Source organism: Symphodus melops (assembly GCF_947650265.1).
Source record: "Symphodus melops genome assembly, chromosome: 9".
NCBI classification, from domain to species: domain Eukaryota; kingdom Metazoa; phylum Chordata; class Actinopteri; order Labriformes; family Labridae; genus Symphodus; species Symphodus melops.
In genome coordinates, this window is record NC_136699.1 from 880,049 (window position 1) to 907,115 (window position 27,067).

The 27,067-nt window shown below is 44.7% G+C and overlaps 1 long non-coding RNA gene across 1 annotated transcript; it reads left to right on the forward strand.

The window, feature by feature from the left end:
- Window positions 1-23,981: 23,981 nt before the first annotated feature.
- Window positions 23,982-26,827, forward strand: LOC306829155. Its single transcript, XR_013779839.1, has 3 exons — window positions 23,982-24,068; window positions 24,612-24,702; window positions 26,420-26,827. It is a non-coding gene; the product is annotated as an uncharacterized lncRNA (long non-coding RNA).
- Window positions 26,828-27,067: the final 240 nt, after the last annotated feature.

The window sequence follows — 27,067 nt, forward strand, 5'->3', positions numbered from 1 at the left end:
AACGCTCTCCACGCTGCAACATTGATGATGTGAGGAAAGTTCACCTTGGAGTTTATCTTCTGAGAGGTGACCGTACTCTTGACGTACACTAATGTGAGCTTCTCAGAGTGATGCTCGTGAGCAGATTATTTCAAGTGATGTGGTGAGATCAAACCATCACATAGAATCATTTCTACTCCTCTCTCTGTGTGTGTGTGTGTGTGTGTGTGTGTGTGTGTGTGTGTGTGTGTCACAGGAACAGTGTGGGCTTGTGCAGTGAGATAAAAATAACACAAGACATATTGTGCTTCTTTAAATCTTTAATCCTCGTTATCAAAAGATATAAATCAGGGTATAAAGATAAAACAAAGTGTGAAATATAAACCTTTAGTTAAGGCAGTGGACTGAAGCGGGAGGGGAAATCTTTTCTCTTCTTCTGTTTTCGCCAACAGAAGAAAGTAAAATCCACGTGGCCCAAATAGATTTTTTTGGTCTTTTGCAGCCAAATCAGGTCATGATGAAGAGCTTGGACGAGGGTTTGTAGGTGTTGGCCAGTTTGCAGCACGATGAGTCAGCTGAAGGGCACGCAGGTCAGGCATGCCGACACCTGCGTGCTGCTTTAAAAAAAGTCCAGGCTGATTTACTGAAGAAGCAAGTAACCCAACATGAAAACTCTCATTTCCACACAGTGTGCAGAATATATTCACCTTCACAAAGCCTTTACAGATTTAAGTATTACACTTCTATTTTAAAAGGATCTATATTCAGTTTCGTTAAATGTGTTTTTCAGGAAGCGTCAGTGGCTGCTGGAGCCGAGAAATACAAAGAACCCACAAAGAGGGAAACACTGAATCTCAGAAAAATAAAACAAAGCTTGATCTAAAGGCAACTGGACTTTGTTGATGATGATGAAGAAGAAGAACGCTGGACGCTCACACTAAACGTGGGCAAAGTTTCAGATCCTGTATGTTGGAGTAACGCCAGGATGAGTCTGCAGAGGGCGCTAAACGACAGCTCTCGGCCTGTCGTTAGCTTGACTCAAAGTTAGCCTGAGACAAGCATTTCCAGCACGGAGACCGCCATCCATGGGACACCAGCGCCCCCTGTAGGAACACACGGGGGACTCCAGCGCCCCCTGCAGGAACACACGGGGGACTCCAGCGCCCCCTGCAGGGACACACAAGGGACTCCAGCGCCCCCTGCAGGGACACACAAGGGACTCCAGCGCCCCCTGCAGGGACACACAGGGGACTCCAGCGCCCCCTGCAGGGACACAAAGGGGACTCCAGCGCCCCCTGAAGGAACACACAGGGGGACGTCTCATCAGGATTTGTGCATTAACATTTACAGTCTGTGGTTTCGTCTCCCTGGAGGGCCTTCAGAGAGCTGGCCAATCAGAAGCAAGGGAGCACTTTGGGGAGTCGTTCCCCGTCTGCTCTGCTAATTTGGAGCACACAGGAGCCACATCGTGTCAATCACTGCAATTTACTTCTTTTTTATAGCATCTAATAACAAATCTAAAATTAAGACTTTGATGATTTGACACTTTCTTGGTGTAAAATATGAACCAAGGAGGATTCATGATTAGTTTGAACTGTCTGCAGTGAAGACACAACGTTAAAGCTTGCACAGATCCTTTGTTTAGACCCAGTTTAATATGTTGAAAATAAGAAATTAGACCAAAATATGGGCTGCTTATACTTATTGTCCTTCAGTGTTGAATTCTCATTTTCTTCCTCTTTTATTGCTTCCTCTCCAGAGTTGTTTTTAGTTGTATTAATCACTACATGTGCTGCATTATCATCGCTGCTATGCTTCACTCACAGACATTAAACACTTTTTTTTTTTAATGGGTTTTGTTGAAAACTGTAAATTCAAAAGTAGGCCCAGCTCACGCGTAAATCAAATGCACATGAGCATCTTTAATGCCACAGAAAGCTGCCTATTGAGAGTGTGATCACAACACAGAAGACGGAGCGCTCGAGGGCCGTGCCGTCTTTGTCGACAGACCTGCAATGAAAGAGGAGGTGCAGGAGGAAAAGTTAAAGACACTCATTTCAAGAATCTCTATTCAGGATGCAGAGGGACAAGACCCGAACACACAAGAAGCCGGGCGCCTGGTTGGTCGCCGGTCACTGGAAGTTCTCCCTCAGCTAATTATTTCTGTGGCTGATATTTTCCATCGTGTTCGCCTGGGGCTCAACGATGATGGAATCCACAATGATGTGAAATGGCTGGCACAGCGAATGGCTTGGCTGCGCCGGTCTCCTCGCGTGCCGACGCCTGCCAGGTCTCTTCACTGTAGTGATAGGACCTCTCCCCCATGAAAGCCCGTCCCTCAAGTACACTGGAGACAGAGCCAGGCATATAAATACTCACTCTTCACCCCATGAAAAGACAGAATTACCTCACAGTGGTGCAATCTGGAGGGACGCGTGGTTAGGTTTGCATGTGTAATTCCTGTTCTGTTGACTTTGAATGGCTCCTTTTAAATGAGGTTGGAATGAAGTGAATAAAAAGCATGAACACTGTGAGGAGTGTGTTATACGGGTGGACTCACGCAGGGTTTATTTCACCCACACTTTCATTAAGTTTGAATCATCACAGAATTTGGAGGGTGGTGAGCGAGGAGGTTGCTGGTTTGAATCCCCGTCTGTCAGGAGCCTCTCTGTGTGCAGTCTGCATGTTCTCCCCGGCGCATGGCGTGGCTTCTCTCCGGCACATGCTGGTCACGTGACCTGCTGACTCTGAACAGTCGTAGGATTGAATGTGGGTGTGGCTGGTGGTCTGCCCTGTGATTGGCTGGTGAGCATTGCCCCTCTTGCCCAATGACAGCTGGGATTAGGTCCAACCCCCTGCAGGAGAAGAGGCGGTATAGACGATGGATGACTGGTATAAATGTTAAATTATATGGGGGGAAAAAGACTGAAAATAAATTTCATGCGCTTTGAAAAACTTTTGATTTGTGTGGATTTTTAGAGACCCCTGAGGACCGTGTGCCTACTTTTATCCCTTTGCTTTTAAAATCCTCTCCCTCGTGTATAAAGCACTAAATGGTCTTAGGGCCAAAACACCTTTTAGATCTTGTATTCACCAATGAGGCATCCAGACAGCACAGGTCCTCTGGGTCAGCTTTACTCACTGTTCCCAGAATCAGAACCGAGCAGGTGAGGCAGCTTTCACCTGTGGACCTGAGGCTCTCTACGTCTGCAGGTGACTCATAGAAAACATTATTATTTCACTCTCTACACAGCTCACTGATTCGTCTTTTAACAAGGCTGAGAAGTATAACTGTATCTAAGCAGCTACTGATTCTGCTCTCCTGATTTCAATGGATTTAAAGATTCTTTGTTTTTTAAAGCTTTTAATGGTCTTTATTTGTCTCGTCAGCTTTTTAACTTCTGAGCCTACGAGACGCCTCAGGGCTTCTGGAAGTTTTTTTTTTTTTTTAGTTGTTCCACACGTCCAAACTAAAACCTACGATGAGGCATCTTTATATTGTATCTGTGGAACAGTTTACCTGGAGACCTGAGGGCAGAAGACGAGGTAAACATTTTAAAAGCAAACCTTTTAAGTCTGATTTTATCTCAGTTAGTTTTATTACAGTTTTAATCTTCAGTGTTTCCTCATTGCAGTATTCATGATGGCGTTTCCTCGGTCCGTCCTCCTTATTTGACCTTAGTTTTTGAGTTGTGCTGTAGCCGAGTGTGATGCATCTTTGTATGAAAAGTGCTCTATAAATAAAGTTTGATTGATTAATGTTCTCTGTTTAATGGATAATTAATAGAAAAGAAACAGAGGACAAACTGTAGACTTGAAGATGACGATACAAGTAGAAGTTCCTAAAGCAACATGGCTGATCAGGACTGATACTGTAGCCATTAAACTCAGCAACATTCATTCATGTAGCAAAGGAAAAGCAGCTGGACCGAGGCCAGCTTTCCTGCACTTTTTCCCTTTGGGCGACACTATTTATTACAGGGGAGAGTCTGACAGCACATGTCCTGACCTTCAGCCTGAAAGTGATACCATCGCCAGACGCTTCCTTCCCTTTACAATTAGCCTGAGCTGTGCTCCCATTTCCCTCCCTAAATCCAACACCTGAAAAACTAATTATCACCCCCATCCGAGCTTCTGCTGCCTCAGGACACAAACGTCTCTGTAACTCTGAGGACTCAGAGTGCTTCAGTGACGTGCAGGTGAACAGTCCATTCAACATAAATCTGTCAGTAACTACACATAATGAGAGCACACGATCATGACGCAACGATTGTGCATCAGTATTCAGAGGCGATGTTCAACAGAGCCAACGCAGGATGGAATCAAACGTCCAGATTTCAAAGAATAGAGTTGAACACCTTGTTCTAGTGACCAGGCCACGGTCCTGTTAGTCAGGGGGCGTGTCCAGAGGGGGCCCTTTAAATCTAATTGGCCACCCCAAGTGTACCTCAAACATCCTAAACTGTGTGCAGTCACAGCGTTGATACCAGCTATCAGGTATTTTGAAGACGTGTCTCACCTGCAAAGAACTAACTGGAAATGTTTTGTGACCAGCACATCGTGCAGCAGTTTGCATGAATGACATTAATTTGTGTCTTTGCATGATCGTTTTCTTTATGAGGCATATTGTAAATAAATTGCCATTATCGTGTGTTGATGCAATGGTTAGAAAGGGTAGATAATTGATTTTCAATGCGCTGGTGTGTCTGTGCACGAAGTCTAACTGTCTGAAGGTTCACGTTACATTCTTTGCATTAAAGTGGAATAAATGCATGAGATGGAAAAATAAAACACTCTTACAGCGCTGATAACATGTGTGACTATGAATTACTGTATGTCTGCATCACAGCAACAACATGAGATAATTAAATATACCACTCTGCTGTCTGCATGGAAACAAGACCTGCTCGTCACTAATCAAGTCAAATCTTCATTCAGAGCGACCGGGGCTCAGTTAACAGAGTCAGTTTTCTTTCCACTGAAAGGTCAGGGTTCGATCCCGGCTCCTGCAGCAACATGTCTGATGTGTCCTTGGGCGAGACACTTAACCCCAAGTTGAATGTGCAGGAGTGACCTGTGGAATAAAGAGCTGTGGGTCGTCAGAGGACGAGAGGAGGACAAAACGTCTGTGTTGACTCTTTCATTTAAAAACTCTTTGTTCCCCTCAGAGTCCATCTGCCTCAGGAAGCTGTGGCAATTAACAACAATCCAGTCCAGCAACAAAAGCACAAACAGGTCAGGATCCCGACCTTCCATTTATTTATTTATTTATCTCGCTTCATGAACAATACACAAGAACCTCGAGGAAATAAAATCAGAGTTTTGCAACAGAATCTAAACAATCTCATCAAAGTATTTCACAAAAATGTACATATGTGTTAGTTAATTTAGATTTTAAACTGATTAGTTTCTTGATTGGCCGATCAATCTTGAACAGAGAATCTCTTTGTTCAGGAGATAATTCAAATGTGGCATTTAAAAAAAAACATGCATTCATTCAAACACTAAACTAAGGACATATGTGGGATTCGGTTGGGTGATACATTTTGCACCGGCCTTTAGTTGTGACCGGCCTGCAGGACACACCTGTGCAGCAATCATCTCGTCTAATCGGCATCTTGATTTTCCACACCTGTGTCTGCACCCTCGCCCGTCAAACACCCACATGCTGCGTTCTCCGTGCACAGCAGTTTGTCCATTTTATTGATTTCACATGTTACAGTTAACAGTTGGATTTATTGGTGTTTATAGTGAGTGTGGAGTTTAGCACCTTAACATGATAAGAAGTGCTGAGACTCAATCAGTTGTATCAGAGACTCTGAAAGACGGCTCATCCCAAAACGACTCCAGGCGTGTTGTGCATGTTGTGTTCAGCTCTTTGATTGGTTACAAGGATGGACTGGAGAGAAAGAGAGTGGGCAAAGACCTGCAGGAAAAAGTGTCTGACACAAAGACAGCCGACGTATGGAGACACACGCAGACTCCTGAGGTGAGCTCAAAAGACCTTTAATATGAGCAGGTTAAGTCTTTGGATTTCTGCGCTTGGCTCCTCCTCTTAGTTTTTTCCAGCTCATGACAAAAGGAGTCAGAACTCGGGTTTCCACCGTGGTGCACAGAGAGAGAGCGAGCTAGAGAGAGAGAAAGAGAGATGCAGTAATGTGTGACTCCAGCCTCGGCCCGCTCTTTGTGCTGGATTTCTTTTGAGTCGTTCGCGGCTGACGAAGACGTGCTGCATTGCGTTTTTCTGTTTCTTCACATCCAGCCTCTCTGTGTGCCGCCGTATCAGACGCTCTAATACGAGTATTTAATACAGTCGGCTGCTGAGTCTTTGAGTTGGAGCTGAAGCTCACCAGAGTGGAGATACGTAATGAAGCAGAAACGAACCGTATCACGACTCTGAGACTGACTGGCAGCATCTCCTACGTTTTCTCATCGCTCTGCGGTGAAATCCCTGCCAGATGTTTGCTTGAGCACGTCTGAAGTCTAAAGTCCAGTTTCTATTTCCCTTTTACTTTTTACTGCACGTCTTATATTTAAGATGTTTTCTGAAGCCGATCGGACACGGAGCGAGGAGCCTGTTGGTACAAGATACTTTCAGACAACCTCCTCTCTGGTTCTTGCTAGTTTAACATGGTGTCGTGGTTTTTCTGTCTCTTTGTGGTCGTCTCTGTTGTTTCCTTGTGTCTTTATATTTTTATTTGTATGTTTTCAGTGAACCTCTGTTATGGTTCCTTTGCTCTATTAGTATGTTAAAGATTCATCATCACTGAGTGTTGAACTTTGCATGTTGAGCGTGCCACAGATCACCTGTTTTGTTTTTCACGGTATGTTCCTGCAAACGTGCTCACCGAAGAGCGTGTGCACGGAGTGCGCCGTCAGTTAGACTCTTTGAGTTTATCTGACCCGTCCTACAAGCTGTACACTTTCCCAGAGTGACAGAACTTCATTTTCTGTCTGATTTCTCTCAGCAGTAGGGTTTATGTTTTCCTGACTCCTCGCTGCGTGTCTTCAGTCCGTGCATTCAGTGCTTCATAAATCAAAGCATCTCCAGTCAAATCTGCATGTTGTTTATTCACATATTTCATGGCACAGCAAAGAAATCTTAACAAGTGGTGCCAAGGAGTTGGAAGTCCTCTCTCTTGGCAGCCTGTTGGACTCGCTCTCTGCCACATGCTGGGTGTCTTTTTGAGATGTTAATGGTCCAATTATCACAGCTCTGGTACAGATCAATGGAGACCTGCCAGCCTGTGCTCCCTTCACAATGGGGGGAAAAGGAAAGGGGTGACAAGATGCACGAAGAGCCTTTGAAGGAGGTGACAGGTGCAGCCATTTCGCCAGGAATCTTTCCTTCTCCGTAAGGTACAGCGATGACAGGGAGGAGAATGTAAAATGGCAGCGCTGCTCTTTTATGAATGAGACACAATGTGCTCTGAATCTGCTTCACCTCTGTTAAACGGCGGTAAATCGTGGTATTTGCTGCGGTCGGTGAGGACGCCTGAAAGAGCGAGTTTATAATATCAGAACCTGGAGGCAAGCTGAAGATCAACGTGATGTTGTTATCGCTCAATAAAGATAACAAGTTGTCACTTAGCTTTACAGAGGAGTTGCAGTCTGATTCCCCCGTCAAGGTCGGCCAGAAAAAAAAAAACATCAGTCAGTTGTTGCACTGCTCTTACAAAATCTATCGACATGACATTCATTTAAAGCAAAAGAATGCCTCGGATCAGCAGGCAACTGTCAGATATGACTTCTTCTACAGTGCATCGCTAACATCCTTCTTACAGGCGGGGATGGTCATGTCCTCCAGATCCACTTCATAAGATTTGGATTGAAATTGTCTTTAAGCCCTGACAGAAATTAATAATCTCAGCCTGTAAAAACAGAAAACAAAGCAGCAGTCTGTAGAGGTGGCGTGCAGACAGTCTGTAGAGACGGTAGAGGTGGCGTGCAGACAGTCTGTAGAGACGGTAGAGGTGGCGTGCAGACAGTCTGTAGAGACGGTAGAGGTGGCGTGCAGACAGTCTGTAGAGACGGTAGAGGTGGCGTGCAGACAGTCTGTAGAGACGGTAGAGGTGGCGTGCAGACAGTCTGTAGAGGTGGCGTGCAGACAGTCTGTAGAGACGGTAGAGGTGGCGTGCAGACAGTCTGTAGAGACGGTAGAGGTGGCGTGCAGACAGTCTGTAGAGACGGTAGAGGTGGCGTGCAGACAGTCTGTAGAGACGTGTACCGATCACAGGGTATAAAGGTCACCTCCCCCTCCCATTGGCTCGGGCTGAATTCTCCTGATTATTTCCTGCTGCGTTCTCACGTCAGCTCACTCTGACTTCATGAGGAGAAAAGACACGCGGGCTGGCAGGAGAATCTCCAGAAGAAGTCTGAGTAAAAAAAAACGTGTCTTTTTGCGTTCACACATGCAGCTGATCGTGCAAGCATCAGGAGTTCTCTGCATGTGTGAGAGTCATATATGTTAGATGGGAGGTAGTCATACTCACATCACCCAGGTGCAGGCCTGCACACTCACAAGTCTACAGGTCATGCTACGGTGTTTCCCTGAAGTTTAATTTTATCATTATAGCAGCTTTGTATTTTTTATTATTGTAAAAACTAGTAGCATCACTTCAACACACACAAGCAGCCAGATCGATTTGAGCAAACATGCAAACTATCCGAGCACATCTTCCTACTCGCTTTGCTTCCTCTCTCCTTTCAGAAGACTCTTTGTTAGCAGTGCACTTCACAGTCATGCAGTTAGTGCTAGCCCAAGGCTTTACGTGTGCTCTGCACTTAGCACTGGGAAATCAATAACGTTGGCTGTGAATCTGGTACCTGAGTGCAGAGGGGCCAGGCAGAGCTGTGATCACACAGCGAGGACCTCTACCACAGTGTTCAGTCACATGTGGATCCAGTCCAGCTCAGAGAGACCGTCTCGTCTCTCCTATTAGCTCGTATCATGTGGGTTTTTTTAAAGACACCAGGTCGACTGATGGGTACCATTATGACTGCTGAAAAAGCCATAAACCTGCCCGCTCACTCTAGGTAGAAACACCAGCAACATTTTGCTGGAGAGGAATCCCCCCCCCCCCCCCCCCCCCCCCCCCCCCCCGAGGGATTACTCATCCCCATTAAAGCTGAGCCCTTCTGCTCCGTCTCCAAATTGAATGACCTGCTGACTAATGAAGGCTGTCATCGCAGCTTGTCACCCATCATGACTCCCATCCACTACAGACCAAGGTTTAACCCTTTACGCCTCAGATTTGCATATTTGAAGAGGGGGACAACAATGGCAGACTCGAGGGTGTTTGGAAATGTTCACTATTAGGGGGGAAAAAAGACCAAATGTTAGGTGTGAAGTGATAGTTATAATGCTCCTCTTCACTTCAGAAGGAGTAACATGTAAAAAGAGTTTTTTAACAATTTGGAAAAGGATAAAAAACAAATATTAAATACCAGAGTGTTTGTGATTCGTGCATTCTTCATCCTTCTCAAAACACGTCGCTGAAAAGAAAAACAAAAAATCTTTTATTTCAATTCTTTGCAAGCACTGTTCCTAGTTAGCATACTGAAAAAGCAACACTTGTAGTATGTGACATGTTTCAGCTTGTGTGAAGTTAAAATCCTTCTTTAACACGCTGAAAAGGTCACAAAATGTTTTTTTTTTAAGCGCCATAGGTCATGAAGCAGACGTAGTGCTTTGAGTGTGAGCTTGTGCGTGCATGGGGTACAGCATGAGCAGGGAGACAGGGAGGCTCTGATTGGTTCATCAGAGAGCAGGGAGACAGGTAGGCTGTGATTGGTTCATCAGATTGGTACCTCGTGGCAGACATTGGTCGAAGTTCTGGAGGAAAATGAAAAAACTGCCTTTAAAGGTAGAGTGAGTAAAAATGTTGGTTCCAGTTTGTGAACACGACATTCACACATGGCGCCTCCTGCTGGACTCGTCTCCCTCCAGAAGCCCCGCCCACTCACTACAGGAAGTAGTCTCTACTTTTATTGCTTATACCTACACAAACTAACGCACGCTAGCACAAGCTAACCGCTGGTGTTTTTCAGCAGCCTGTCCGACAGGAAGCAGATCCACGTCCACCCTCGATTTAGAAGCTTTATCTGATGATTCATCGAAGGACTGCGGGTCAGAAGAGCACAAATACGCTAGCTCTCTTACAGTATGATGCATCCACGTATTAATAAGCAAGGAAGCAGGTGCCTTTAAACCACTTGAGTCAACACAGCAGATATCGAACGCATCATGAGCTGTTACGAGAGGTCTTCCTGTGATCTGTTAACCGAGTGAAATCACAGACGTCTTCCTCACAGTTTCAAAAAGCTTTCACGTTGCTCAGATTTCTCGTGTTGGGTAGCTTCATTTGAATTATTAAAAGCAGTCTTTGAATGCAGCAGAACTTTTATCAGGTGCCTTCACGAGCAGGAATAATTATAGAGCAATGTTCCACATAGCGAGAGCCTTCAAAGGCGTTTCATTCGCCGCGTATCTTCAGGTGCCTTCAGAGCGACAATGAGCACAGTGAAGCGAACAAGCAGCTCTGCCCGCAGGCTTTGTCAGAGTCATCGCTCCCATAAGAAGGATGTTACCGAGGCAAACCTGCGCAAAACTTTCTCTTTCTCTCTGCAAACACAGAATGCAGCAGCTCTGGAGGCTCAAACATCACCCTCACAGACGGCTGATTATAACTACTCCAATTGGTTTCTGAGTAACACATCAATCTGCTTTATCTCTGCGATGATCTCATTCCCCTCAAGCTACCATCGGGGACCCAACATGGTTATAGCTCCAAACTGGAGATTACCACCTACCGCTTTTCTGATTCTCCCGAAATGGAGGGATGTTGCAAATTAAAACATAATAAAAAACATTATTCATAATTATGTTCAGAACTTACAACATTTAGCAACACCCACAGTGACAGTTTGTGTGCTCTAAAGGGGGTCAAGAGTGGGGAAAGGGGGGTGGGGGGCTTAAAAGGAATAAAGGCATGCTAAATGTTGCCTGTCCTCGATGCTAATTTGGCCTCTGTGGCAGAAGAAAACAATGGGGTGAAAGTAATTTAACGGGCTGTCTTCAGCCAGAGGAGATGAGAAATAATGAGCAAATAGCAACAATAAAAGTGGAATAATACCAGGATTAGCAGCGGCCTCACAGGCTTCTGTCCAGCCTGGTTTGTTATTTACAAGTTGTGCACTCAGAGGCCTGCAGCTGCAGATAATAATATTGTCTTCGGCAGCAAAAGCAATAAGAGTAAGCAGAAAAACTTGAGGCACAGCCCACATCGCTCTCCTTCTCCCTGGTGGAATATGTGCAGGAAGGAGCGGAGGATCATGGGTAGTCATTAGTGGAGCTGGAGGTGATGCTTTTTATTGTTTATTGCTAATTCATCTACGTTGCGTAGAAGCTGTATCCTGATGCGATCCCGTGGGGAGGAATTCAAGTGGAACTTCCCTGAGCAGTTTGAAGGTAGAAGAACCTCGTTATTTTCCAGACACACTGACTGAGATATGGACTTCTTTTATTACCTTACGTTTAATTTAATTGCAAACTGTTGTTTAGGAAAAAAAATCCAAACAGGGGCATGCCTCGAAAAAGTTGTTGTTGTTCACTTCAAAAATGCACAGTAATCCCTGTGAAGTTTGATGTGTGCTGCGTCATCCAGCGTTTCATATTTCACAGAACACTTTGTGCCCATCAATCAAACGTCTGCTTTGTTCTTTGCAGTAATGCACTCACAAATATTCCCAAGACAGTGATCTGAAAGTCGGGGCGCTGTGGAGATGAGGCTGTTTTAGTGTTTCAGATCACAATTCTTCAAAAGCAGGTCATACACACACACACACACACACACACACACACACACACACACACACACACACACACACACACACACACCTGTAGATGAGTGTGTTTCATTGATTTCTGCTCCCTGAGATGGTTTTCAGCTCCATGTTGGAGTCTGGCACCTTCGCTCTGCTCAAGCCCACGAGTGTGCTGATTAGGAGCTGCTCTTCTCCTCCTTCTTCTTCTTAGACTAAACTATTGTTCAAACTCCTTTGTGCCTTCATGAGGAGTTCACTCGCTGGCCAGCCCTCAGGGGTCACATGCACCTCGCTGGCCGCTGAAGGGATCCCTGCAGGGCAGAGGGATTGGGGAGAGATCACAGACAAAGTGGGAGTTGTTGCTCTGCAGCACAATTAGCTTCACATTGACCTGCTTCTTCCTGGCTCCTGTAACTGAGAGGGGCCCTCAGAGGCTTCTCTGAAAGACACAGACAACAGAATAAAACCAGAACTTTGTTGTTATTATTCAACAAATCAAGCGTTACCTGGAGACGCTTTGCAAAACAGCAGATGGGATAACATGCAGGAAGGTTGTCTACACTTCCTTGTTGCTGAGGTGGAGGTCGGAGCAGGCCGTGCATGAAGGAGGACGACACAGTGTGATGGTGGAGGCTGGGCGTCAGGGACGTCGGGTGGTAGTAGAGCCAGATCACCTCTCCTCGAGAGCCCGGCTTCTGCTGCCGGGTCAAGACCTCCTGAGCAACGCACGAGAGCTGAGAGCGCCAGAGCTCCCAGCACGGGGTTAGGATGTAAGATTAACAGATCGCCACATGCAGTAAGCGTTCTATTCGTTTGAAGATGGAATAAATGAATTCAGTGGTGTCAGTCGTGTGAGTGCTGGTGAGTTTCCAAACAGTTTCAAATCTTCAATTTCAACCGCAAACAACAGTAGATCAATACAAGTCAGGACAGCAGAAACTGTGTGCAGAGTAAATAATGGCTGGAGAAACTGTAATGAAGCTTGTGTTGATTTTCCCTGCAGGATGTCAGGTAGCTTGTGCAGGTGCATGATTGGGTTTTTTATAGCAAGAGTCCACAAGATTAGAAAATATAATTTATCTATCATACAAATGTAATAAATTGTGATTAATTAAGGTCTGTAATTATTAAATTCCTCTTTTTAAACATGATTAATCTCAATCTATTTTGTCCCTTTAGGCTCACCGTAGATAATAATTAAAAAGATAATCATAAAGGGCTGCAGGGTGCTGCAGTGGTTAGCTCTGTCTCGTCTCAGTGAGAAGGTTGCTGGTTTGAATCCTCATCTCTCTGTGTGGAGTCTGCATGTTCTCCCCATGCATGGCGTGGCTTCCTCCCACAGTCCAATCACATGCTGGCTACCTGTTGACTCTGGTGTGGCTGTTTGTCTGTCTCTACATGTCAGTGCTGTGATTGGCTGGTGAACAGTCCAGGGCGTAACCCCGCCTCTTGCTCGATTACAGCTGCCGCCCCGTGACCCCGAACGGGGAAAAAAACAATGAATGAATGTAAACTCAATAAACCTCATCTCCATCTTCCACTAGCTCTATTTCAACATATTTTCTAAATCAGGGTGGAGGTAGCCCGACTCCACCGTGTGTGTGTGTGTGTGTGTGTGTGTGGGAAGATGTCTTTTTGATTCATTTGCACAGATTTAATGGACACTAAAGCAGCACGATCCTCTCGTGATTCAGACCCTGAGAGCGTAAACAAAGACCAACACACAGGAGTACAGCACTTCACAGTTAGGGTCTGGTGACTATGACAAACAGCAGAGTACATGTGTTATAATATATTACTCTGGCGTACGTTCCACAAGGTCTTACAACGCCGGGGGAATTGATATAACTTCATCTCTTCATCACTCTTCCTTTAACAACTATGTAAAGAAGTTTTTTCCCCATATTTGATTCAGTGTGTCTCAGAAGAACGTGCTGTTTCTTATCCCTCATCACAACTGACAGACAAAGTAAAAATGCATCGCACTGAAGCAATCCACTCTTGACTGGCTACGGCTCCCATGAGAGAACACACTCCCCACAACAATGAGCTACTTAGACTGCCAGAGGACAAGATGCCTGTGCAAAGAAGAGAGATAAAAAGAGGAGTTAGATGTGGGGAGGATAGACGAAGAGGAGGAGGAGGAGGAGGGTTATGGATTTAACAAAACAGATGTGAGGCATATTGGGCACCGGAATGAATGAAGACATTGTCTCTGGCATCCAAATGTTGAATCAAAGTGCGCATGAAGGGAATTGAAGCGCAATTAAGGAGATGAGCGGCGGCGTGCTAACATATATAATGACACTCGCATGGATCAGTGGGCGGATTTAAAGTGTTGGCAGGTAGAGTGTGGTGATGTGATGACTCACTGTAGCGGTCAGGGAGAGGGAAAACAAAACGATGATCGGAGTCAAGGCTTAACAATCACAACCCCTGAGATTTGTAATACTTGTCATCTTTAAAGGAATCTGAAGTAATTAAGTGCAATGTTACTCTACCACACTACAACTCCCATGAGCACTACCTGCAAACAGGGTTTTGCTCATTGGTTCACATGTGAAGCCATCTGCCTATTTGCTTATATGCTAGGAACCGACGACACTGCACTTCCTGTGGAAGAAATGTTGAACCGAAGGAGCTTTTACACCTGCAGAAATGTGGCCGTGTACAGAGGTCACTTAGATTTCAAAGCTCTATTTCAGCCCTGCTCAGAACAGGCTGTTTCTGTGTCTGTAGCTTTAAATATGTAAATGAGCTGTGTCTGACCACGCCCCCTCTCTGGAAGGGCTCGGGTGTACTCGCTGCTTTCTGGCTCCATGTCCTTTTGTTTACGGTGAGAAGGCAGACTCAGAGGGCAGAACAAACACCTAGCGGTGGGAGTGTCACCCACCTGGGGGAGGGGCTACTGCCCTTTGTGATGTCATGAAGGGAGAATCTCCAAGCGGCCTGTTTGAGCACACATTTTCTGAAAAGTGGAGCAGGCAGAAGACGGACAGGATGGACTTTTCTCATGATTGGGGGGTTTGGAGACAGACGAGGGACACATGTTAGAGTCAGAGGAACATGGAGGAGAGGAGTTTACAGATTTTGTGACTTTTCTTGGCTTTTGGAATTGGAATATGTGTCATCAAACATCTTCCAGGCTGTCGTCACAATCTTCATCTTCAGACTTCTCACTTTTATCTTTGAGCCTTTAGGAGAGTTGAAACAACTCAAACTTTAACAGGCTGATGAGATCTTTTGCCTTGTTCATCTTTATCTGCAATTTACTGGGAATTTTAAATAATACTGAGTGGTATTGTGGCGTTCCCTTCATCTGAAGCATTTGTACTTTGACTTTGGTGAAGTTTCATAATATGTCTTTTCTATTTCATGGCTTTCGATTTAAATCTTCATATAAAAATCCCAGCGAGTTTAACTCTGCGGTGATTTCAGGCAGAGTGTAATAAGATCAGTGGTTTGGAAATCTTTGAACGAATCAGTGAACTTAAAGTACAGAGAAGATGCAAAGTCAAACGTTTTTTAGCGAGACATCAAAACCTTTACCATTAAATATGACTCTCCGCTGAGCCACACAGGGAGAGTGTCTCTGCTTGTCTGAACTGAAGATCTATCGTGACCTTGTGAAGGACTAAGCAAGCAGAGAGAATGAGTCCATCGGCACAGTTACACTTCAGGTGAGAGGTTGAATCAGCATTTTGTCACATTATATCGATGTAAATGTTTCATCCCCCCGCTGTGTCATATTCCCCCCCCCTCCAGCCGTTACAGCACATCCACAACAATGGCCGCTCTCTGCGGATATTTCACCCTGGCCATTAAAAAACTTCAATCACACTGTCATTTCAACCACCTTGACAGAGTGATGTAAAAGATCAATAGATGTCCCCTGTTTTTATTCCCCCCCACCCAATCCATACAGGTCCCCCCCCCCCTCCTTGAGCTCTAATTCTTCTTTTGACAAAAGATTACTGAGCTTTATCGTCTCTCCAGCTAAATAAACGACGCCCATAAAAGTGGAAGAACAGATTTATTTATCTCGTCCTGGGTAATTTGGAGCATCCATCAACCCTTCAGGGCGCCACAGCTCCATGTAACACAGACATATCGATGAGTGGAAGGTTTTTGTCAAACGCACTGAAAAGCCGCTGTGAGGATCCTGCAGCTGATCCGGATTTGGCGAGCCTCTTGCACAAAGAGATGTGTCGATGACAGAATGTGAACGAAGGCGGTCCCGGTGGTCGTTATTTAAAGAAATAATCGTCTCGCTGATGGTCTGGTTTGTTGTTGCAGGTCATAAAGGAGCACAAGTGTTAAAATCAAACAGTACAGAAACGTGTGAACTCGCTTCTTTTTAGCTGAACGCTAACTGAAAGCTAACTGACGAAGCTACAGAATAGAGTTGAAAGTAGGTGACCCAGGCGCTCTGTTAAATGTTACTACGAGAGTGACCTTTGAACTATCATTTAAAGTTGGAAACGTTTGACTTCGCTGCTTTAAAGGTTTTAATGTTGCTTCAGTTTGGATGAGTCGTCCCTGTAGGGAAACAGGTTTTGGTGTAAACTGGATCAGCTTAGTTTTAATTAAGCCAACAGGATCCAACACCATGAAAACAGGCGGCATACAAAGCCCGCCCCCCCCCTCCACCTCATCATCATCCTCATCATCATCATCATCATCATAACAACAGCAGTAACAATCCAAAAGTATCTGTGTGCCAAGTTAAACTGCTCTCATTAAAGACATGCAAAATATGAGGCTTGGCCCTGTTCAGCGGACGAGTTTCTTCTCTCCGTGTGCCAATATTAGGAGATTAGCATTTTCAGACTCATTATCGAAGTCATTACAGAGTCCTAAGACAAACTAACAACACTGTGGCAAAAGCTTTTGGCTGCCAGAGCCGTGTCCAATGTTGCTGATGGATTCACCTCTGCGGAGATATTACAGTTTTTACACCCCGTTAACGGTCGATCTGTCCACTTCCTGTCCGTCCAAAGCAGACAGGAAGTGGACAGCAGCAAACAACACTGGTCATTTGTAGCAATGCTGAAAAAAGTGTCCAACCTGTGTTTCCTGACAGATGACGTCTGTGAGCTCTTATTATAGGAACGACATGACAATCCTCTCCAAGTGGGGAAAGGTAAAAGTGTGTGTGCAGCGTGTCAACATGAACCGTGTCCGACCTGCTTCCTGCCGGTTTCTCCTAAAAGTCATTAATTTGACATTTTTCTACACATGGCTGCAGCCTAACACAACCTTTACCTGTCAGTTTTACTGCTATTATGAAACATGAACCCAATGTCTGCTGTTTGGATCACGCCAAACTGCAGACACCGTTAATGAGCCACGAGCTGGTGACCTGGAGAGAAGAGAGCGTCAACAGCATGTGGTTGGACTGTGGGAGGAAGCCGGAGGACCCGAAGAGACCCGCGCCAAGCACTGGGGTAACTGCACACAGAGAAGCTCCTGTCAGATGGGGATTCAAACCAGCAACCTCCTCGCCCTGACCACTGCACGGTGCATCCATTCCCAGGGAAAACACCATTTTAAACAGAAGGTAAGAGTCAGAGAAAAACATCATTATGAACGACTGAAGATGTAATTCATTATTAAAGAGACTTCCTGCTCATCATGTTGATCCTTGAATCCGTTTGGGTTTTTTTTTATTTGCTCCCTGAGCGTAATTCGATTTCATCTACAAGGTGCATTGAGTTGATTGTTTATTTCGTGGATCTCCATTTGTTGGTTAATTAGCAGACTTTATTTAGATCACTCGACGTGCAGGAGTACAGCTTTGTATGCTTCTGTCTGAGAAGTCGAAGTTTAAATTCGACACATGTGTAAAGTAGTTTGGAGTGTTTGTTTTCTCGTTCCCAATGTTTGTCTGTATTCTTGTAAGTCATTACTGTTGTTCACACACAAAAGCTCCGGCTCAGAGTCGAAGTTTCTTGGGACGTTGTTGCTGTTGACTGTTTTAGTATTCCTCCGTCTGATGCTCCTTTCATTTGAATAGGAGGTGCGGAGTGCAGCTCCCGTGTTCCCCGGATAACTCGTGCTTTACCCACGGGTTTGTGACTCATCTCTCCGACATTTAAAGAGAACACAGAGATGAAGAAGGAACATGTGGGCCTTAGTTTGAGCAGGCTTGTTTCTTCGTCTCTGCAGATTCAAGATTTCAGCTCATATCCACACCCAGTCTTCTTCAGTGTGAAACAGACATTAGAACCAAGCAGGTAAGAAAGGCGTCAAGAGACCATTAAAAAACATGATCTTTAGATAAAAGGTATATTTCTAATTTTGTACCTTCTTTGACTTTCTTGGCGTTATTTCCTCCATATTTGAGCAAACTTTTTGGGTTACAATCCTTGAACACACAGTTTGTAAATTCGGCCACCAGGGGGCTCTCAATCAAAACAATAACAAAAAAAAACTCGACGTGGAGGCTGGCGGGGGAATCATGGGAGTGATTCTCTCTGCAGCTCCACCCCTCTACGCCTGGTGAAAACGAGTCGAGACGACTGAGGAAGACGAGCTGATATCCGAGTGTAATGCACACAACATTTATTTTATTTTTTTTACACACAAAAATGGTGTTTCCATGGCAACGTTAAACATGAGTGCCGCCACGTTCAGCAAACGTCCCGTTACGTCTCTAAAATGAAAGATTTCTCTGGCTTTGATAACTGATGGAAATGTTTGAGAAAATGTGAGAACTCAACTTTGTAACTTTGGTGGCACAGGAGACGTCACGGGAGAAACGTCCGTAGCAGAGTTAGACTTCATCCTGGACTTTCAGAATCAAGCGTGAGATCGAGCTGAAGCCAGCTGAAGGAGCTGTGAACAGATGATTAAACACTAACACGTGCATCTCTTTTGTTACAATAACACTAAATAAGAAATGCTGAGAACGAGGCACGCGGGACGCCCTGAGGTCTGCCTGAGGCCGTCCCACTATTTCATTCAGTTCTTATTTCAGCCAGACTACAAACCAGATACCTGAACTTACTTTTGCTGTAACTCCAGGACTCTTTCGTGTTCACGGTTTGAAAACGACTTCAGCTTGAACAGGTGATCCATCACAGAAAGCACTTCGCTCTCTGAGCTCATTTGGCCTGAGTTTGTGTTGGCACAATGAGAGCTGATTATGGAACCATTTAGTGGAGCCTCGTTGGATGTTCCCCCTGTTTAAGACTTAATGAAAGCATTGCTGAAATGTAATAGAATATCCATTAAGGAGACAAATACAGAGTGTGTTTACATCGACTTCAGAATCCCAGTTATGGCGTCTAAAAAATGTAATTATAAATGAACTGGTCTGTTAACCAGCCAATCACAGAGCTGATATATAGAGACACTCACGTTCACTCCTACGGACCAATCAGAGTGAGCAGGTAACCAGCATGTGATTGGACTGTGGGAGGAAGCCGGAGAGAAGCCACGCCATGCACAGAGAGGCTCCTGTCAGACGGGGATTCAAACCAGCAACCTCCTCACGTTCAGAAATCAATGAAGTTGACTTAATTGTTGTAAATTCGATTGAAACTTATGAATGGAAATGGATCTTTATGTTTTCACTGCAGAATGATCTGTGAGAGATGCTACATGCCGGCGTCTCTGAGAAGCACCAGGCTTGTTCTCTGGCCTTGTTGACTGTGAGCTAACCTGTCATCACTGCAGCGGCGTCCTGGCTCTCTCTCTCTCTCTCTCTCTCTCGCTCTCTTTCTGCGCCCATCTGTGCCTCTTCCTGCTTCGTCTGTCAGATTATAGGCAGGAGATATCCACGCATCAGAAGCTCCTCTCAGGCGCCTCGTGGCTGCGGCTGCGACTCTTCCAAACGGGTGCAGCTGGCTTGGCAGGATGCCGGAGAGTTAAGCTCTGATCTGGCAAACACAAGAGGGCCCTCTCTCTCTCTCTCTCTCTCTCTCTCTCTCTCTCTCTCTCTCTCTCTCTCTCTCTCTCTCTCTCTCTCTCTCTCTCTCTCTGCAGTGGGTTGTTTAGGTTTCTGCTCACATGACGCCACACACTGCTCCTCAGTGTCCGCGGGGACTTTCAGCCTGAAGAAGATGTTTGATACACAAACAGTAAGGTGGAGGTCGTGCATGAAGCGGCTTCAGATGTAACGTTTCTGCAGCTCTTGTTTCATCACACCTTCATTAGATATAAGAGCATGAAATGACACTCAAAGACAGACGCAGAAGTAAGTGAGAGGATTAGACCCGGCCTCTTTTAATCACAGTTTATTTATTCATTTAGCTGTGAACCTGCTTGATAACAGTTTTTTTTCGAAATCTCCCATTTTTCATTAAATGCTTCTTTTATGACGTGTTTTATACATTACATCGTAATTCATCACTTTCTCACTTCATCCAGTCAAGAGGGACGTTTTATAACACTCTGTTTTTGATGGTTTGGAACAATGACCACGTGTGTGTGTGTGTGTGTGTGTGTTGTTGATGTGTTGAGTTGCATCGTGTAAGTGAATCTGTAAAATGACCTTTGTCTTGGCACTCCGTCCATCACGTTGGATGTTGATGGACGTAACGGACACGCACCGCACACACGTACATACGGTGGAAGTTGTGGGTGGACGTGGAACAGTTGAACCTTTAAAAATCAACCAAAACACAGAAAAATTGTCAAACAGTCGGTTTAGTTTTATTTTTGCGTGGCTGAAAAAAACCCCAGCATGAACGCTCTGACATCAGTGTCCTCCATCTCGATGTCGCTGCTGTGTCGTCGCTCCACAGACCTCTTCATTTCCTGCTTTACGATGAACCTTTTCCAATGCGTCTGAAAAAGCTCCTGAAGCTTTGCAGCTTACTGGGAAGCTCCTAAATTGGCTTTATTTTTTAGGAGTTTCAGGAATCCAGATAGTTGTTTTCTCCGGAGGACATTGTGTGTATGCTTTCCACTCTATTATTAACGGAGCGACAGGAAGTAGTACCACCACCTGCACATGCACAAACCTGCTCCAAGTCTTTTACAGCTTTCATAGTTTGAGGTAAAACAGTCATTTACTGAATTCTCTTCTCACACTATGTTCTTTTTTTCTCACTTAACATACAGTTACACTCACGGTGGAGTGCTAAACTAAATAATTGCTTCAGTTTCATCACACCGGAGAGAGAGAGATGTGCATTTGATCCTCTCTTGCGTTTGTTTGGCAGCCTCTGTTGGGATTGTTTTTCCTCTCAAGGAGACATTTACTAATCCGAGCATGAACAGGAGGACAGGGATTATTTTATTTCAAGGCTTTTGGCCTCCGTTCGACAGGACGCTGAATAATGAAGACATTTGAAGAGAGAGAGGGGAAGGACATGCTGGAAAGGAGCCACAGGTCGGACATGAGCGGCACGACCCAACCGCTAGGCCATCAGCACCCTGACACCTTCTTACAGCAACAACCTGCTACTAAGACATCAGAAGTGAGAAACAAGACGGCGGAGACGTGAGAGGACAAAGATCCACATGGACCGTCAAGGTTCAGTAATATCAGCGGAGTCTGCAGCCCTGTTTTTGTGAGCGATGTTCGATGTTACCATGACGACGATAAAGAGTTCAAAATGTATCAAGCTAACTTGAAGATGGATGAGGAAAGAGTGTTTTGGTGTCAGATTTATTGAGTTGTATTTATTCAGATTAACGATACGCCTCAGACGCTCTCTCCCTCTCTCCCTCTCTCTCTCGCTCTCTCCTTTTCTCTTCTTCGCTCCATCGGTCATCGTCCTCTTCCTCTCTGCCGTCGTATCAAACTGAACAGAGACGGGCTAACTGGCTGCTTCGTAGCTGAAGGCTGCTGTGTGAAAAGCAAGATGGCGGGAAGCTGCTGCCGTAACGTTCTGCAGTAAAGGAGCCGTCTGACTGGGATGAGGACGTGCGAGAGACGCCACTCTACGTCTTATTAAATGGACCTCTGAAGCCATAATGTTAAGATGTGAACGTTTCACACTATCGCTTTAAGGGTCACGAGTCCTTCCACTTATTCACAGAGTGTGAACTCGTTGGTGACAGATGACCTCCAGCTCTCACTTACAGATAATACATAAAAAAAGTGATGAATCGGCTTTGAGCACGATTGTTATGATTATCACTTAAAAGTTGTGACATTGAAAATCACAACAAAGACGGAGACGACAAGTGAGCGATAAAGCTGTCAGCTGGCATCCAGCACACAGATGGTTGAGCGAGGCGGCGAAGTACTCGAGGTGTCTTCAGACAGACGAGACGTGTCACAATAAAGGGAGTGGTGGAGATGAATAAAGCATTGCTTTTTAGTCTTTGTTCAGTGGCTTTAAAAAAACCATTTCTCAAACATTAAAATAGACGAGAGCTTGTGTAAGTGTGTGTCTGTCATGACAGAATTTTATTGTATCTTTTTTCTCCTATTTGAGGCATTAACGTGAAAAAGAAGCTGCTTCCTGGGTCGTTCTTTGGAGGCTTCAGTATGGAGGAGGCGTGGCCTAACAGCAGTTAATGCTGGAGCTCAAGGGCGACACCTGCTGGACCAAAAAGTTGCACATTCTTCCTTTAAAGCGTGATGAATTAATCATGAATTTAGACAAAACAGTATATCACTTTATGAAGCATAAGAGCTTTCTGCATGACATGAAAGAAAATGAAAAGGAGTGAAAAGAGAAAATAGTGTTTTCCTCATCTCCTGAAAATCCTTCTGCAGATTTATATATATTTTCTTTTCTCAGCTGTTATTCCTTCTTGAACAGATGCTGTGACACACAAACATAGAAACACACATTCACGTTGAATAAATATCGCCCAGAGGAAAACACAAAGTGGGTTTTGATGCAGGTGCAGATTCATTTTAAATCTCTGTACATCCTCCTTCTGCTCCTTTTTTTTAATTTATTTTTTTTAAAGCACACATTGCCATAAACTGCTGGGTCAAACCACTCGAATAAAATGTGGGGGAAGTTGTTTAAAATGCATCTGATCTCGTAATTCTTCCCCTTTTAATGAATGGACTGTTGTGGTCTGATAAAAAGCCGGGGATGGGATCGGTTAGTTTTACAGCACAGCGTGGGAACGTTGACAAAGATGAATTTAACTGCTTCTCATAAATCAGGACAGCGCGCTGCGGTTATGTTGAATATTACAATCCAGAGCTCGGCCCGGATGCTCACAGATTGGAAGCAAACACAACTGTGCTGTTAAACATCAAGGCCTTTGAATGTAGTTAAGGAGGACGGTCATATAAATGTTTATCAGAGGCCTATAAATCAAGCAGGGAGAGCGGAGAGAGACTCCACGCGAGTGTTGGAGCTCTGCACGAATATTAAGTACTAACTGGCATGTTGAGTTGAATTAGTCTGAATTTGTTGTGTTCTCACTGCTGAGGATTTCATCAGATGAGCTGTAGTGAGGTGGTAAAGTCAGTCCATTGTGCAGAACAGATTTTAATATGCCCTTGATAGATTTGTGTTCGACAGAGTTAATGGGAAATAGAAAAGGCCTTTTCGCAGAGTCATTTGGGACTTTGCAAACACTTAACTTATATTGTCGAGCGATTGGATCAGCTCGCTTTCTGCATATAGACAACAACTCAACACTGGATGTTGCTTAACTCGTGCGGGGGAAATATAATGTTGGTACTTCATCCTCCTGCGTGTGCTTACTGCGCACAGTTTTCTTTCTCCCTGGATGCTACTGTGCTGACGTTAGCGTTAATCGCTAAATCAATATCTATATACCTTAATCTTATGTGGCTGTCTCCTTCAAGTATGAACCACGACTATACAACTAGTCACGGCAAATAGTAGTGTCCTTACAGTAACTTGTTCCTGAGGAGCTTTGGCCATCCCGATGTTCCCTCAAGGATGTAGACCTAGAGCTGAGGGAACACAAGGTTTAGGGGACATGGGAATGTTGTGTTCTGTTTCCTCGTTTTGATTGTTTCCCTTGTGTGTTTTAAGGTTCCTAATTTAGTGTTTTAAGTCTCGTCTTTAGTGTTTCCTGTTTTATTTTGTAATATCTGGTTTAGGTGGCGTTGTCAGTGTTGGGTTTTAGTGTTCTGCTCTTGTGTTCCTTGTGTTTCCCGCCTGTCTGATTGTCCTCACCTGTGTCTCATTACCTTCTGTCTATTTAGTCTCTGTCTTTGTTAGCCTCTGTGTCAGTTCATTGTAGTTTGTTGTTTGAGTGTTTGAGTGTTATGTTCAGTGTGTGTGTTTCTTCAGTCGTCCCTCTGCTCTCTGGATTTACTTTGTTTTTCTGCTTCGACTTCTTTGGACATTTTCGGATTCCTTTGAGTAAGTGACAAATGTAGGCTTTAGGGAACACAGACAGATAGATCCATGATTAATAGAACTTGTTTCTGTGGTACAGAGTGTCCAAATCCAGGAGATGCATTGACGCGTGTCTTAAACAGCCTCGCTGTCTACTCGTGGACTGAAGTCTAGTTTCTTTTCTTTAGCACATAGAATCTGACCTCCACTTGGGTTTGTGCCTCATTCACTGAGTGAAAAGACGGAGTCAGAAACAGCACTCTGCTAACGTCGCTACAAGGTTTCCAGAGTCAGAACAATAACCTCTCTATTTAATATCTGTGGTCATCAAAGTCTGTAGAGAAAAGAAAGCTCCTCTGACACAGCAAAACCAGTAGAGACGTCGTAATAAAAGAATCTCTCGATCGGTTACAGTATCTCACACAGACACTCCTCTTCACACTCTGGGTGTATATCGATGAAACAATCTCACCTCAATGTCCCTTTTTTTTTTAAAGCTGTTTGGAAGATTTAGATCATCTCACATGATCACAGGAGCAGACAGAGTTGTCTTTTTTATGTTTGTAGGTGTGGACGTTTACCAGCATGGAGGCCCAAACAATAAAACGAAGACTGTCCTCCCAAGGAAAATAGACGGCATCAGTCATCACAGCAAACGGTGAGTAAAAACGTTATGTTCCAGGGACAAACAGCGCTCATGGCTCTTTGAATTATGACTCTTGTCTGTGGGGAACAAAAGAGGAAATTGTGTGATGTTGTAAATGGAGACACAAAGTCTGCAGAGAGAGAAGGCCTGGATGGATTCATCGACAACAACTCAGACATTAAAAACCCCAAACATTTCAGAAAGTACTCTTTACTAGAGCCATTGTGTGCAACCATTTAACAAATCCATATTTGCACACTTAAAGAACTGAACATTTTTTTCCCTGTGAACCATCGATAAAGCCCTTTCTGAAAGTTTCTGAATTTAAAGCTTGAAGAAAAGCTCACACAAAGGAAGGTCCCTGTACTTTAGGGTCAAACAGCACAGACGTGTTTTGGTGTTAATTTGGTGGACTTGAAAATTAGCTGATTGCTGCATTTTAATAGGGTGAGGTTTATTTTTGTTGTTATATAGGACTTATAGTCATACAGTTTTAGTCGTTTTGGACGCCCCTGGGTTTGCCAGATATGAGAGCAGTTATCAGGTGAACAGGTGTTGCAGCGATGGAAGCGGGCAGTGGAACTGCTTCAGATAGAAGTGATTGTACCCGAGCTAAAAAGCCTCTGCATGTTTCTAATAAGCTCCAGCAGCAGAAAGCTGCTCAAACTAGGATCAATGTTGGAGATGAAACATGGAGAGAGGTTAGAACGCAGAAAGCTTTACAGACCCATGCAGAGCTGGCTAAACACTGAAGCTACAGTGTCCACCACATGCAGAGCTGGCTAAACACTGAAGCTACTGTGTCCACCACATGCTGACCTGTGTGAGAGGAGGGAGACAGCTCTCTGTGATGATTAGAGTTTAGACTGCAGTACTCATTTTAAACACTAGGGAGTTACAGACTGCTCCTTTAAGGACCAGGGATCTCAGCTTTTTCAGCTCCAATTCTGGACCCTGGTTTTGTCAGCGTGACTCCTTGATCACTTACCCTGCAGGTGATTGGCTAACTTGGCGTGTCAATCTGCAAAAATGTGTCGAACCACTGGAGGTATCTGTGTGTGTATTTGAAGTCAAAGGAGTCATCAGTAGTCTTTAAGATGATGGGGGGGATTTCAACATACGACCTGCAGAAACATACATTAAACATTCGGCCCCTGGGGGGAACCACTGCTAAGAACTTCAAACCTTTTGAAGAGTTTCTTTAATGCATCATATTGGAGTGTTTGAGTTGGGGAACAAAGGAACCTGAGCGCATAAAGCCATGGGACACCACATGCATTCTTCTGAGTTCTTCAATTATTGAAGATCAGACCAGAATCATTTGAACAGACGTTTGTGTGAGTCAGTGAGCTGCTGCTCCGGTTTATACACGGTTTGTAAATATATATCTGATATTAAAGATGAAAGTAAAGGGGGTCAGACTTAAACCAAACGGTCCGGTTCAGTTCAGATCACTTTGGTACAGTACTCATCATCAAAAGCTGAGAACCACAAGAAGCAATCTGTACCATCCTACTTTTTTTCTCTATACTTCTGTTGGAACGCCAAGCGTACCGATTCGACCTCTGGAGCGAGAAAGACGACATTCAGTTGATTGGTTGAGAGAATTGTCAATGACTCTGTCAACCAATCAATGGTCATGAGAGGAAAATCGAAAATGCACCATGTTTAAATATCCCGTTGATTTCAGGAGAGTACGTTCAAGGCTGTTTTTTTTTTTAAATGATAGCTCCGCCTCCTGGACGATCTGCTGGACCTCCTCTATGGTCGCCTTCTGTTTACTGTGTCGTGCTCTTCTTCGTTGAATGTAGCTGATGCTGCCGTCCTGCTTGCACTCGGGTACGCTTGGCGGTGGAAACCAGTGAGTCAGTGAGTTCAAAGCAGACCGCTCAGTGGAAACAGACTTTTGTGCACACGGTCCTGACATCATGAACATGTTGCAAAACTCGATGTTTTTATCAAAGCACCACCAGGTCATCAGTCTGCTCTGGCTCAGGCGGGTCAAGGGTTCAATTCCCAGCTCCTGCAGCAACACGTCCAACGTGTCAACTTGGGGTTACGGCACTGAACACTAAGTTGCTCCTGCAGCAGAAGTAGTTAACGCTGATGGACACTTCAGCAGCCTCTACTATCAGTGTGTGAACGTGCAGGCGTGACCTGCATCCGTGTGGAAGCACTTTGAGTCGTCAGAAGACGAGAAAAGATTCAAGCTCAAGTTCATTTACCATCACCCACACTGCACTACTACCCTGTGAAGAGGATTCTGGTAGACCCATGTTTGATTCATCAGATTGAGCAGTGTCTGTTGTTTTTAGTGTTTACCTGCAGAAAGAGTCACGTCAGCGCCACACGTTTAAAAAGCTGTGCGGTCAAACAT